This window comes from Pistacia vera, unplaced genomic scaffold (genome assembly GCF_008641045.1).
Source record: "Pistacia vera cultivar Batoury unplaced genomic scaffold, PisVer_v2 Contig268, whole genome shotgun sequence".
Classification (NCBI taxonomy): Eukaryota; Viridiplantae; Streptophyta; class Magnoliopsida; order Sapindales; family Anacardiaceae; genus Pistacia; species Pistacia vera.
This window is the reverse complement of record NW_022196077.1, coordinates 1,233,301-1,249,077: the sequence shown is the minus strand read 5'-3', so window position 1 is coordinate 1,249,077 and position 15,777 is coordinate 1,233,301.

Sequence of the window (15,777 nt, the reverse complement as noted above, 5' to 3'; positions counted from 1 at the left end):
GAAAAAGGGTAAATACTTTTTAGGAAGCTGATGAAATTTTCAAAGTAGCTCCAACCACCCAAAATCTTTGTTTAGAACAAACATCAACTGGCCTACAAGTAGAATAAATGCTAAAAATAATTAAATTAAAGAAAAAACAATAAACCGTGCACATGTTTTGCATGTTAATGAGCTGGAAAATGGTTGCCTTAGATCACATCAGTTTGTTAGATTCCTAATAACCGCTTCATTGTTGTATAAAAGTTAAATTGTACTCATTTCGGTTCTTAATTATTGGAGCATTAATGGGTAACGGAGACGCACTCAAGGGTCTCGCTGACAAAGTTATCGTGGTTTTGGGCTTTTCCATGTATAACCATTATAAGATTAATTTTAAGTTACTAATTCTTTATTGGGTTGGACTTAGGAATAGGAATCCCTTTAAAACTAGGTTTAGTTTCTTAGACCTAGTATGTAAACATATTTTTCTCTTGTTATGGGTGTGATAGCAAATCATAGGGCAATTCATTCATTGTAAACGAGAGAGGTGAAGCATATTGAAATAATATTGACTCAGCTGGATGTACCCACATTGGGTAAACCAGGGTAAATCGCGTGTTATTTTCTTTGTTTACTGTTTGATTTGTTTTACTATTATATTTTTGTTCCTGTTGTTGTCTCTATTTCGTTCATTAATGAGTACAATTTCTTCCTGAAGTTTAGTATCTTCTCTCAAACTCTCTGTATTTTCTTTGTTTTTCTTGCCCTCGCACTTTCTCAACTCAGTAAAATTAACCTATCAAAATCTATCATGGTATCACACACTAACATCATGGCCTATTTCTCAATTTCATCAAATATGTTTGAGAAAACTCACGGGTAAAACTACAAAAAAGGTTCCAATTTAGTGATCAAATGTTTGCCTTCAATTTTCCTTCGTCTTTGCCAACAATTTCTTTGACGCTGGTTGAGAAAAATTACAATTATTGGCATTCTATGGTATTGCCAGCCTTAGCTTCATTTGAGCTTAAAGGCTTTGTAACTTGAACTCGAACCTGTCCTTCTTCTTTTGTTGTTGTTAAAAATGAAACTTCAAGTTTAACTGTTAAAACTTCTAATCTTGAATATCTATTGTGGAAGAGAATTGATCAGTTTCTTATAAGTTGGTTGTTTTTTTCAATTTCTGAATCAATAATGGTCTAGGATTGAATATGATACAGTCTATATGCATTTATCTTCTATAGGGGACAATGTCACACTTCAAGAGGNATTAAAAAAAAAAAACAATAAACCGTGCACATGTTTTGCATGTTAAGGAGCTGGAAAATGGTTGCCTTAGATCACATCAGCTTGTTAGATTCCTAATAACCGCCTCATTGTTGTATAAAAGTTAAATTGTACTCATTTTGGTTCTTAATGAGTACAATTTCTTACCGAAGTTTAGTCATCTTCTCTCAAACTCTCTGTATTTTCTTTGTTTTTCTTGCATTTCCTTGCACTTTCTCGACTCAGTAAAATTAGCATATCAAAATCTATCATAGTATCAAAGCCACACACTAACGTCATGGCCTATTTCTCAATTTCATCAAATATATTTGAGAAAACTCTTGGGTAAAACTACAGAAAAAGGTTCCAATTCCAATGATCAAATGTTTGCCTTCAATTTTCCTTCATCTTTGCCAACAACTTCCATGAAGCTAGTTGAGAAAAATTATAATCATTGGCGTGCTATGGTATTGCCAGCATCAACTTCATTTGAGCTTAAAGGTTTTGTAATTGGAACTCGAACTTGTCCTTCTTCTTTTATTGTTTTTAAAAATGAAACTTCAGGTTCAATTGTTAAAGCTTCTAATCCTAAATATCTGTTGTGGAAAAGAATTGATCAATTTCTTATAAGTTGGTTGTTTTATTTAATTTTTGAATCAATAATGTTCAAATAATGGCTAAGTGTAGGAGTGCTTTTGATATTTGAAAGACTATAGAGAATCACTTTGTGACTGAATCTAAGGCTAGAACAATGCACCTAAGAAATCTATTACAGAATACTAGAAAAGAAGCACTAAGTATCAATGAGTTTATTCTAAAAATGAAGGGATATGTTGACTCTTTGTCTGCTAGTGGAGTTGTTTTAACCAATGAAAAACTAATAGCTTATATTTTAAATGGTCTAGGACCTGAATATGATGCAACCTTTGTGCATTTATCTTCTAGAGGGGATAATGTTACACTTCAAGAGGCTTAATTTCTAGTGCATAAGCATGAGATAAGGTGGAAAAGATACAATTCAGTGCATAAATGACATGAAAACACACTTTGTTACCACATAAGCAAACCTATTTTAATCACCATCCTTATACATCATCTTTATCAAACACAACACATATATACTCCTCATCTAGTCAGTTTGCTCCACAACACTATACTTTATCTTATTTTCATACTTCTCCTAATGTACTAACCTATCATATTCTCTTTTGCTTGCGATTAGTTTATGGACAACTGTCAACTAATATCCAAACATTTTAATGTAAAGAAAGAAGAAGAAGCAGGAGAAGCAAAATTGAAAACTGAAGAACAGAAGAACTGAGCTTGTGTTTTAAAAGGCAGTTAGTTGATGGTTAACAGAAGATGGGTATAAGTAAGGTGTCTTGAATTAACGGAATAAGTAGATTCGTTTGGTTCCGATAGTTATCTTCAATAAAACTAAGCGTTTCAATAACATCAAAACACAAGGCTTAAAGCCATCAAGATGGTTAAGCTTGCTTACTTGTTTTGGTTGCAAAAGCTTACTGGAATGATCATGTTACCCTGAACGGTACTCTTATTCATAGATGGGCAGGAGGCTTTGATAGTTGTAGCATAGTTTTGATGTTTATATGAGTTTGGGGATGGAATCTGGTTCCATATGTGGAAGATGATGTTAGCAAACAGTTGCCACAACCTTTGGTTTAATAAGATCTATGTCTGGTGGGACTGGTGTGTGCCTTGGGACGTGGCTAAGGTTGTGGAGAGGTCTTGCTGTTGTGGTATGCTTTATAGTCAGGCAGTCAACCAGTGGTTTGCTACAGACCAACAACAAACTCTGTGTCTCTAAGGATATGGTGTATGGGCCGTCTGGGACTAAGAAAATTAGGCTGTGGGTGCTGGGTGTTTCGTCTTGCTGTTGTGGGAGAGTAATGGATGCTGGACCATCCGTCCAGGTGATGGCTTGGCCAACTCTCAAAAGGAAAATGATTTGTTTAGCTGGATTAATGGTTTGGCCCGAATGATGTTGACTTTGCTGTTTTGGGAGCCTATGGATATATGGATTAGAGAAGGGCCTCTAACTTGGAGTTGGGTCATGGATCCTTATGTTTTTTCTCTCCTGGGCTCCAATGGGTGAAATTTGAGGAAGGAAAAGAGAAAGTTCTAGGCCCTTTTTTCTCGATAGAGTGGGCCTGTTGTGCTAGGCCGGACCAGCAATTGTGAGTGGGCTTGCCGACTGTGGAGCAACCCCTTGTTATTTTTTATAGTTTTTGAGCTTAGTGTTTGGGAAGGCCTAGTTTTTGTTATGGGCCTTGTTAGGCTAGTTGGTTAGGCCTAGCATCCCTAGGCCTTTGTTGAGGTGAATTGAATTATTGGGCATGTCCAAGTTGTTCTCATGGTCTTGGTCTTAGGGTAGCTTCCCCAGAGTTTGTATTTTTTTTTTTTAATAGAATTTACGGATTTATTAAAAAAAAAAAGTTTATAAATATTGGTCTTGGTCATCCCATTTATTTTTTTATAATTTAATATTTTTGGTTTGATTATGATGCAGTTTTTTTTTTTTTTTTCTAATGTCTATTTTAACAATTATTGTATTAATTTGTTGTCTTCCCCTACAATGAATATATATGAAAAGAAGTGAAAGATAAAAGACAAGACTACCCCTTCATCAATGGATTATCATAATATATGTTTCTATTTCATTAATTGTGCCTGTTGCTTTCAATGTCTGGTTTAGCTAATTTAGAGGACTACCAAGTCTTTTGCTTTCATTTTTGTTTTTCCTTCTTTGAAAATAAGTCTAACAAGAAAAATAGTTCTTTTATTGATCTATGATATTTTTCACCCCTAACTTTATTAGTGAAAATACAATAAGGTTTTTTTTCAGGACTTGTGCCTCGTCTGTTGTATGTATCTCTCTTTGAACGTAAGTTTAAATTTTCATTTCTTAAATGAAGCACTGTTCAAAGAGGAATGCAATTAGTATAAAGAATTATATTAGGAATTTGAGAATAAAACTCCCACAATATGTTGTTAAATATTTAATAAATTTCATTAAGATTTCCCAATATGATCTACTTATTATAACGGGATTCAAATTAAGATTACAGTTTTCATTCACTGTTGATTTGCTTTGAATATAAATATCATGATAGGCCTATTCTTCAATTCATTATTAGAAAATTTTAATTTTTTATCAAAAACCTCTGACATAAAATATATTTATCAATGAAAAAAAATAGTCAATACTTAGACAAATTATAATAATAATAAAATTATAGTAATCCTTGTTTATAATTTGATTATTTGGATGACATGATTTCATTTAAATCCATTGCGGAACAATAGAGATCATTTTTGGTTAGACATTCACTTTTACTCTATATTACCATTTTTAGGAGAATATCATAATTATGGTGAGTTGATTCAGGGAATAGTATTATTGGAAATGTTTATTAAGGGAAATATAGATTACCTTGAAGATGACTGAGAATGTATAAATGTGTTTTGGTTAGATTAAAATAAATTGGGGGTATGTTTATTTAATACGCTTGATTGGAAAAATTATGGTGGATATGTTTATAGATTATTAAATTTACTTGTTATTTTAATATTATTACTATTTAAATCATAATTTTAACACCCCGTTTGAAAATTTAGCTAAACACTCCAGATAAAAGTTTAAAAATAAGTAATTCGATCATCTTTTGTGGCCATTAGTATCAAATAATTGGCAAGTTGTGATGAATTCTCTTTTTTTTTTTTTTTTTTTAGTACAACTTTTGTAAGTATTTTTGGACTTTTGGGAAACGAGATGAAAGCATTTAGAGCACGATATACGATATAAAAAAAGTATCATGATCTGATTTCTTGATATTATAAAACTGATTAGATTCATTCTTCTGAAATTTCGATAGAAAGTGAAGAAGATAACTTTTAAAATAGTTAATTGATTAGTGATAAGAATAATGTAAAAATCCTTGTATAAAGTTATATTTCAGGGAAAACATGTTAAAAAAAAAAAAAAAGCTCAGGTAAGAGGAGATTTAATTTCAAAGCAAAATGTGATCTTCATTGTTGACCTTTGTAATAAAAAGATAAAAAAAATAAAAATAAAAAGTTAAAAAGAGAAGGCCAAGGGAGAAGGCATTTATACACACCATTCTAGAATAAAATTAATTTGGGTCTCACTATGGAGAAAGTTCTATACAGATTTGACCATCCTTATCATAATTTCAAAATGATAGATCATACAAGTATATAGGGTTTGCATATTTTTTGCAATTAGTTAATTAATTAGACAAAAATTAATGAAGACAAAGAATATGTTACATAACAACACAACTTGCAGTTAGTATACAATTATTGTAATCAACTCATAAATAAATTGGTTCTCTGGTAGGGAAAATTGTTCTATACACACGTTTATAGGATAAATTTTTTCTAAATATCCCAAATCAATACGCATCATAATTTGAGGGACAAAATTGTCTTGAAAGAAGGGGAGGTAGGCCCAAAAGCCTTGTGAAATATAATAGTCCTTAGCTTAAAGTTAATCGAGTGGGGGACAAAATAATTTTGAAAGAAAGGAAAGCAAAGCTATGTGAATTGACATGTTAGAGAGCACTAAATTTGATTTATACAACCTTTATTCTAGAATCGTGGCCGTTAACAGCCAGATCAACGGAATTGACTATTTTTGGCTAGAGATACGACGATCTAGTCTAAAACGGTTAGTGCGACCACTAGTCTTGAGTAATTGTTTTTAAGTTTAAGGGTATTCATGTTCTAAAAATTTTGTATATAAGGATAAAATACATGAATATTTTCGTAAATTGTTTTCAAAATGGATGCTAGGCTGGACCAGCAATTGTCAGTGGGCTTTCGAAGATGGCCTGCTTTCATCTTGGACTGCTTGCAGACTGTGGAGCAACCCCTTGTGGGCATGTTGTTATTTTGGTTTAGCTTTTGAGCTTAGTGTTTGGTAAGGCCTAGTCTTTGTTATGGGCCTTAGTTAGGCTTGTTGGTTAGGCCTAGTGTCTCCTGGCCTTTGTTGAGGTGAATTCTTGGGTATGTCCGGGTTGTTCTCTTGGTCTTAGACTCTTAGAGGAGCTTCATTTTATACAATTTTCGGATTTATCCAAAAAAAAAAAAAAAAAAATCTTCGAATTAATTAAGATAAAGCAATAGACTCTATGACAGGAAGAAGGACTTCATCAGGAACAGATAACTGTTGTATAGAAAAAGGAGTAAATGCTTTTAGGAAACTGATGAAAATTCTTTTTATACAATTTCTGGATTTATTCAAAAAATAAAATACTATTACCCAATTAATTAAGATAATTATCTATATAGAAAAAGGAAACTGATGAAATTTTCAAAGTAGCTCCGACCACCCAAAATCTTTGTTTAAAACCAACATCAATTAGCCTACATGTAGAATAAATGCTAAAAATAATTAAATTAAAAAAAAAAAAAAACAATAAACCGTGCTTTGTCAAAATTAAAATTTCAGCTGACTGCATGCTAAATCCTTAAGTAATAGTAGAAGATGTTGCATGCATGAAGACGTTTAAATGCAAAAGTAATCAAAACTCTAAATAGGAAACATTACTCCATTCCTCCATTCAATGTTGCACCTTCATATGCTTTGCAGAAGACAATAACACCAATTCAATTTCTAATAGATTCAAATAAACCAGCTTTAATCAGAGACAACATAAATAGCAAGATTTAAATAAACATTATATTTACCAAACATGACGACATGATGTTACGTAACTACTTATAAATTGTTGGATTAAAAACCTTGAGGAATTAATGTACATTAGGAGAGATCTTTTATAGTGGTCCTACGATCAGCAAAGACATGATCACTAAAACTTTTAGCGTTAGCGGCGACATGATCAATGGAAGCCTTTTAAGTTGGTGGCAATACAAATGCCTGAGGCTTGTCGTGTTGGCAGTGGTTCAACCAACTCCAATAGTCGTGCAATGGTCTTGTGTTCGGAAGCAAAAATGGTGGTTGGAAGCTATCAAGATAGGTTATTAGGTAATATGTTTTAGGGTTTGAGAGATGTTCGTTTGGCTTTTTTTTTTTTTAAAAAATTTAAATTTTATATTTTTGGTTTGATTATGATGCAAAATTTTAATTTTATTTTTATGTCTATTATGACTAGCGTTGAAGCCGTTACAAATATTGTGTTTTTGTGACAGCTCTTTAGTGCTAACGCAAAAGGGTGTTGCAAAGATAGATTTTCTTGTACTGGCAACTGGCAAGGATTAGCTTATTTCCTCTCCTCCGGAAACGGTCAAATCTTTGCTTTGAAACAAAGTCATTTTATCAATATCAGTGTTTGTGTGATGGATTATGTGCCACGTCCAGTCAATGAATATTATAAAGAATTATGGCATTAGTAATCAGCTTAATAACTTGAGAATCATTGAAGTTATGATGAAATAGTCTCCTTGGTAATCTAGATTGATAAACCTCGAGAGTACTGGCATTAATTATGATTTGGTGAAATATTGTAGAGACTTATCTGCATATATATTTAAATTTTATGCAGAAATTTGGATATAAACAACGCTGTGCTAAATCACCATTGATTGCTGTTGGGAAAAATTAATTATAGTTTTAATTATGCTGAATTTGAGATTTAAGGTATATATGAATGAAATTATTGTTTGTACAAAAATCTTAATTATATTAAATTAGTTTTACGGTTTATGACTAACCTGTAATTGAACATTTTTCTTCGTCAACTACGGGAAAAGAAAAATGAAGATAAGTCTAACAAGAAAAATAGTTTAATTATTGATCTATGATATTTTTCATCCCTAACTTTATCTCAACATGTTAGGGATTATTAGTAAAAATACAATAAAGCTCTTTGTTTAGAATTTTGCCTCATTTCTTCATACGTAAGTTTAAATTTGTATTTCTTAAAGAAACACTGTTCAACAAGGAATACAATTAGTTTAACAATAAAACTACGCTTACTCACAATCTTTAACCATCTTACTATCCTGGTAAATATAACGTCATAGTACGGGTACTATACGCATAGTATCCGTACTATGCGTTATATTTACACAGGATAGTAAGATGGTTAGTAAGATTGTGAGTAAGCATAGCATTACTCTTAGTTTAAATTCTTGTTGTAAATACATCTTTTTTGAATGTCTAAGTATCATGGCAGACCTATTCTTCAAGTCATTATTATAAATATTTTTATTTTTTTGTCAAAAACCTCTTGACATAAAATATATTTATCAATGAAAAAAATAATGTCGTATTTCATTTATAGTTAGACAAAGTATAAATAATAAAATTTGTAGTAATCCTTTTGTTTATAATTTGATTATTTGGATGACATGATTTCATTTAAATCCATTGTGAAACTAAAAATAAATAATTTAATCCAAACAATAAAAGATCACTTTTAGTTTGATATCACACTTTTCCTATATATTATCATTTATTAGGAGAATATCATACTACCTGCTCAAATTATAACTTTTGAAGATCAAACGTTTAAAATTTTAGATAATCAAATGAAATTATAATCAATCAAAGGTTTAACTATCTCTAGATATATTATGCGATATCTCCTTAATCAATTCTCAATTGTGTAAAGTCATATATCAACATTTTGGTGAATTTCCCTAAAGTCATTATTGAAAACCCATACTTATTTATTACATTGTAAAGTTCTTTCCCGGTTGTGTTTTTCTAATTTAGTATTGGTATCACATTTTCTTGTTGGTGAAGGCTATAAGATATTATTGTTTCCATAATAACAAAAATCCTCATGCTTAATAATGAATTATTAGTGAGTTGCTAAAATTTAGAGTGTTATGAATTAGTAAATATTATTAAATTGCTTTCTTACTATTTATTTTAACACCAAAACTTAACGGTAAGAATATTTTTGTTATTTCTAAAACCTTAAAGGGATTTTGTTAGTATATCCTATCTCAAGGGTATTAAAATAAAGGGAGAACGACATTTTCCCACCCAACGTTTGGCGAAATGACACTTTCTCATTCGTCAAGTTTCAAAATGACACTTTCCCACCCTTTGTTTAGTTCTATTAATGTTTTTCGTTAATATTTGACTAAAAAGATGAAAATACTCTTAAATATTTTATTATAAATTAAATTAAGTCAAAATCTTTACTCAATTTTTTCTTAGTTCAAGTGTAACCATACCTTTTTTTTCTTTGTTTATTTAATTAAATAGGAATATTAATTTTCTATGTTAATTAATGAAAATGAAAAACATTATATTATAAAAAAAATTATAAATTTAGTAAATTATTGAATAATAGTAATGGGATATTGATGACATTATAAATAAATATTAAGGTCATTTAACTTTTAACAGTTTCATAACATTACTCCTAACTTTTTACTTAGGGTTAACTATTTTTTCTTTTTTGACTTTTTAAAAAGACAATAAAAATTTTATAAAGTCAAATATTTAAGGGTTTTTTCGTCTTTTCAATCAAATATTAACAAAAAAACATAACAAAACGGCTAGAAAAATGTCATTTTGAAACTTAAAGGCTGGGAAAGTATTGTTTTGCCAAACCTTGGGTGGGAATATATTGCTCTCCCTAAAATAAACTTGAATTTAGGTAATATGTGAAAATGTGAAGAACAAATTCATTATCAGAATTTCCTTATGCAAAAATCTATTCCGTACACGTTTCCAGTCACCGCTATAATTGTTCATTCTCATTCTCATTCATATGCCGTGCCGTCAATCACCAATCTCTTCATTCCTCTCCTTTCCACCTCTCTAAACACCTCTTTCTACGCTTTTTCACTTTTCTTTCAGCATCTTGTTTCAGTTTCTATGTTCCTTAATTTTTGAATGGTGGCCAGATATTGCTATATTGTTTGAATGGTGGCCAGATACTGCTTTTTAGTAAACAAGTTAGATCAATTTTTGAAAGCTCGCATATAGTTATACTGACAGGCCTATAAAAAGGTGCTAGGTATGTCAAAGGAACATGAACTATGGGTTAATGTTTCAGGCCAGTGACAGCTACATTTAGAATTTTTTGCAGATGCAGACTGGGCAATTGTCTACATGACAGAAGGCTACAATAGGAAAGTGCTTATTTCTTTGTTCTAATTTCATTCAATGGGGGTTTTAGAAGAAGGTGGTAGCACTATCTTTTACAAAAGCTTAATACAGGGCTTTACACACAAACAACAACTGAAATGCTTGGCCAAAGCTGTTTTCTGAATTAGGATTACATTTTGTGGTACTCCTCCATTTGGTGTGATAATCTAGTGCCAAGCTCTTGCTTCAAATTGATGCATATTATAATAGAAATCAGTACTACAAAGCAGCTTGTTATTCAATATGTTCTTTTTGAATCTCAAAGTGCTGATGTTCTTACAACAACTCTAACAGCTAATCAATTTGGTGAGCCTTTGAAGAAAACTTAAACGTGTTGTTTGTGGAGAGTGTACAAAGGATGTTTCAAAGGTTTAGAGATGATAACAACAGTGATGATAACAAGTTAGTTAAGAAATTGAAGCTGGTGAGAGCAAGGATCGATGATGTTGAGAGAAAATTATAGCCGTTAGTTTTATTAAAGATTAGTTAAGCTTACTATATAAGATTGTACCGTTGATCTTTCATTCAATTAATAAAAATTCCAGATTTTTTTTACTATATTTAAAATCTCTGAAGTATAAATTAAGAATGCATGTATTCTTGTCTTTGAATAATAACTTGGTATGACTAATTTACTGATCTCTGAAGCCAAAGCATGGTGAATTTGCTCATAAACCATGATGCAAAGTGAAGAATGATAAATATGGTCAAGAGTAACCAGTTGATTCGTATGTTACCATTATAATATTTCATATTACAAATGTGACATTGCATTTGTAATAAGAACATTATTTCGATAAAATCTCATATACTTTAGTGAAATGCCCACAATAAAAAATATAAAGATTTGAGTCGAAAACAGACTGAATGCAGAGGATTGGTTTTGTAGACTGATTTTTTGCTCTAATTCCAACAAGAGTAATGCTACAGTCAGCGAAAGTAGTGTACCAATTTGTACACGAATAACGTGATAAAACTTGACCGTCGATTAATTATAATTTAATATAATATGGTCAGGATTTTATCATGTCATTCGGTGCACTACTTTCGGTGGTGTATTATTTTCCTTCCAACAATATTAAAAGAATTTAACTAGATGGTTGTGTACGTCTTGTACCGAATAATAGAAAAGTTTAAAGAAATTACAATTTCATTTTTGCTCTAATTCCAACAGCCTTTCCTTCAACTCAAGCTTAGTATTCTTATTTCATAATATCTCTAAAGTATAAATACAACTCATACAAATATGTATTTTCATTTTAAAAGAACTGATATGTATAACCAAAAGTGGCCGATAATGGAGGAAATGTACTCTTAAATAATTAAAGGTAAGATAAAGGGTTAGTCAATTTTTTTCTATTTTTTAAAATTTTGATTTTTTAATAAGCTGATTTAATGAAAAAATAAAAAAAACTGACTATTATTCTATTTTGTCAGTTAAAGTTAATGGACGAATATAACAATGGGTGAGAAATGTTTTTCTAAACTTTTTAAGTAGGAAAACTTATACAAGAAACCTTGAGTGGAACATTGTACAATAAAACAATCCAGCTTCATTGATAAAAAGAGATCTCACCACTTCATTATTAGTATGGCTAATTATCCAGCTAATTTAGCTTAAAAAATTGTGGCCTAATATATTTAACATAAATTGAAGCTATCAACAATTATATTAATCCTAATATATTTAACATAATTGATTTTAGTGATATTTGATGTTTAAACCAGATGTTTGGGCGCATCAAGATACTGTGGTTTCTTTGGAACAAATTGTAAATGGCAGGGTGAGAAGAGGAAAAAACAAAGAAAAAAGAAAAGGGTTCAGATCCCGAGGCAGAAAATGAAGGGCAGGTACAAAGATTTTAATAATTGCATATCTCATTAAAGTTTTGCTTTTCATGGCACTAAAAAAAAGGGAGTGTCTTAACTTTAGCCCGAGGCAGAAAATGAAAGGGGGCAGGTACAAAGATTTTCATAATTGATATCTCATTAAAGTTTTGCTTTTCATGAGCACTAAAAAAAAGGGAGATGTCACTTTACTTTAGCCCCATCCTTGGCTCTTTGTCTGCACAATCAATAGTATTATAAGAATTAACACAATTTTTTCCCTTCAAGTGAATCCAACTGTTTATTAACGCAACTTATTTTTTATTTTTATTTTTTTATATCAAGGCCTAAAGAAATATTACTTTCAGTCTCTTCTCCATGTATTAACTATCATGCTGAGAGTTGGGTTGTCTTTTTGGCTTCAATTTGCTTCTGTATTGACTTAAAGGTCTTTATCTAGAAATCAAATTATGAAGATATATAACCACACTACTCTTCTTATACATAGTAATTAACCTACCTCTCTTCCAATATCTCAAATTTTCAGAATTTTCATTAGACTTAAAATAATATTTAGTAAAATTTATTCTATCTTTATCATGTGCCCCCACAATGAATGTGAAAGTGAAGTGAAAGATGAAGAAATATTTGGTATCATCTATTGTTCATGAAACACAGTCCATCTTTTAACTTCTTTCTATCCAAGACGCACATCTTTTAAGACTTTTTCTATTTCATTGTGGAATAAATTCTTTGAATTTGTGCGCCATTCATCTTGCTTCATGTTTGTCTTTTTAGCTGACTAGAAGATTAAGACTTTTGATATAAACCAACTCTTTTTTTTTTTCTTTTCTAAATAAATCTCTCAAAAATTATTGACATATGATATATTTGAAGATAATTCAATGATGATAATTTATCAAACACTTGGTGTGCAGAAGTTAGTATGCGGAAGTTAACCAAGGATCCTAAGCAAAAACAATAATGTCCTGACAATATAGAAAAGTAAAGATAAATTCTATCCTATATAGTTTCTATCCAAAGTAATGATGATGATCGTTTCACTATATGAAAAATAATAAGTGTTACAATATAAGTATTCACAAATATCAAGATAAATTCAATCCTATTAGCTATCCAAAACACAAACACAAACCTAATCCTATATATATTATACGTATTAACCTTTAATTTGGTGAAATGCACTTTACACATATTTATATACGCAGCTCAATACACTTTACAATCTTTAGAGGTGTGGGAGTGCGTCTATGAACTGTTTGATGAAAACACAAATACACTCTTTAGAATGTACTGCAGTCCGTAGTTTTCGGCATTCACATTTCGTCGTTACTTCTTAATTAGAATCTGTTGAGTGAAGCTTCAAATGGTGCCGTATTGGAGTAACGATACGCTGTCGTTTTGAAGCTTTTTAAGTGACATACTCAGCCTTTGGTTCAGTCTAATCCAACGGTACAAATGAAGCTTTGAGGTCAACCTATTTAAAGTTAAAGTTACACAAAACAACAACAGTGGAATACACTCTCTCTCTCGCGTTTTTATCTCTGCGAGTTTGTTCTTAGTGTGGTTAATCTTCAGTTTTGTAATCTGTTGCAATTTATCAGTTAAATTATGGGTAGAAGAAGTATTAGGTTCCGGTTGAGACGCTTGTTAGTTGTCTTTGTGAGGAGATTACGGGTGATTTGAAGGTTGGGTGATTGTGAGATTTGAATGGCTTTTTGATTGAGTTAATTTGTAAATTGGATTGATCCTTATAGTGCAGTGAGCCTCCATTTTACTTGGAGCTCAACGTGGTGTAGTTTATTCCTTTGGGATAAACGAACCACGGTAAAAATGGTTGTGTTCTTGTTTTCGATATATTGTGTGTGTGTTTCTTGAGTGTTTGTTTGTTGTGTTTGATAGAGAAAATGTTAGGTTGAGTTTGATTGATTTCTAATAGTGGTATCAGGCGAGATTAGGGTTTTTCGGTCTGATTTGAGTGATTCTTGAAACCTAGGGTTATTACAAATTGGGGGTTTCTTTTATATCAGTCAAAAGTGTCTTAGGCTTGGAAAACCTTAGATTATCTGGTCAATTTCTTGAATCAGTTCTAATTCGATCTTAAACAAATTAGGGTTTCTTCTGTGTCAAACCTAAATTCAAACACCAACCCTAAATCCAAACACTATGACTACTACGTGATTGAAATCACCCAATTCGATGGGAAAATTGATTTCAACAGTGGAAGAAAAAAATGAAAGCCTTATTATCACATAATAAGGTAGACATGCCATGGAAAAGGATGAACCAAATGGTCAGAGGAGAAACTGAAAAAGAAATCAGAGCTAGTTGGTTAGGCCTGTGTCTTGGCTTTGTTGAGGTGAATTCTTGGGCATGGTCAAGTTGTTCTCTTGGCCTTTAGGGAGCTTCCCTGGTGTTTGTAACTTTTTATTCTTTATATTCAATTTCAGGATTTATCCCAAAAAAAAAAAAAAAAAAAAAAACAAGTAATAACGATACTCAATTAATTAAGATAAAGCAATGGACTCTGTGATAGGAAGAAGACTTCATCAAGAATAGGCAATTATCTGTGTAGAAAAAGGGGTAAATTCTTTTAGGAAACTGATGAAATTTTCGAAGTAGCTCTGACCATCCAAAATCTTTGTTTAGAACCAACATCAACTGGCCTACATGTAGAATAAATACTAAAAATAATTAAATTAAAAAGACAATAAACCGTGCTTTATTAAAATTAAAATTTCGGTTGATTGCATGTTAAAGCCTTACATTTGTGCATGACCACAAGAAATTGTAGAAGATGTCGCATGCATGAATATACCCAATAGGAAACATTACCCCACTCCTCCATTCAATGTTGCACCTTGACATGCTTTGCAGAAGACATTCAAATAAATCAGTTTTAATCAGAGACAACATAAATAGCAAAATTTAAATAAATATTATATAGCAAAATTTAAATAAATATTATATTTAACAAGCATGACGAGGTGACATTATGTAACTATTTATAGATTGCTATATTAAAAATCTATCAACCTTGCGGAATTAATGTACATCGGCAAAGGTCTTTTGTGGTTGTCACACGATCGGCAGTGATATGATTGCTGAAACCTTCTGCATTAGCGGCGACACGATTGGCAAAAGCCTTTCAAGTTGGTGGTAGTATGATCGCCGGGGCTTGTCGCGTTGACGACGACTCAATCGACTCTAGCATCCGTGCGATGGATGTGTGTTTGGAACCAGTTGCAATGGCTGGCAGCTATCGTGATAGTTTATGTGTTTTAGGCTATGATATATTTCCGTTTGGCAATTTTTACGTCTATTATGACTGGCATTGAAGCCGTTATCGATATTGTGTTTTTGTGACAGCTTTTTAATGCTAACACATAAGGGTGTTACAGAAGAGAGATTTTCTTGTAGTGGCAGGGATTAGTTGATTTCCTCTATGCGGAAATGGTCAAATATTTGCTTTGATGGATACAATTGCTTACCATTCCTCTTCAGATTATGGTAAATATATGGTTGAGTTATTTCATATATTAAAGAAGTTTATACGTACTGTTTTTTGT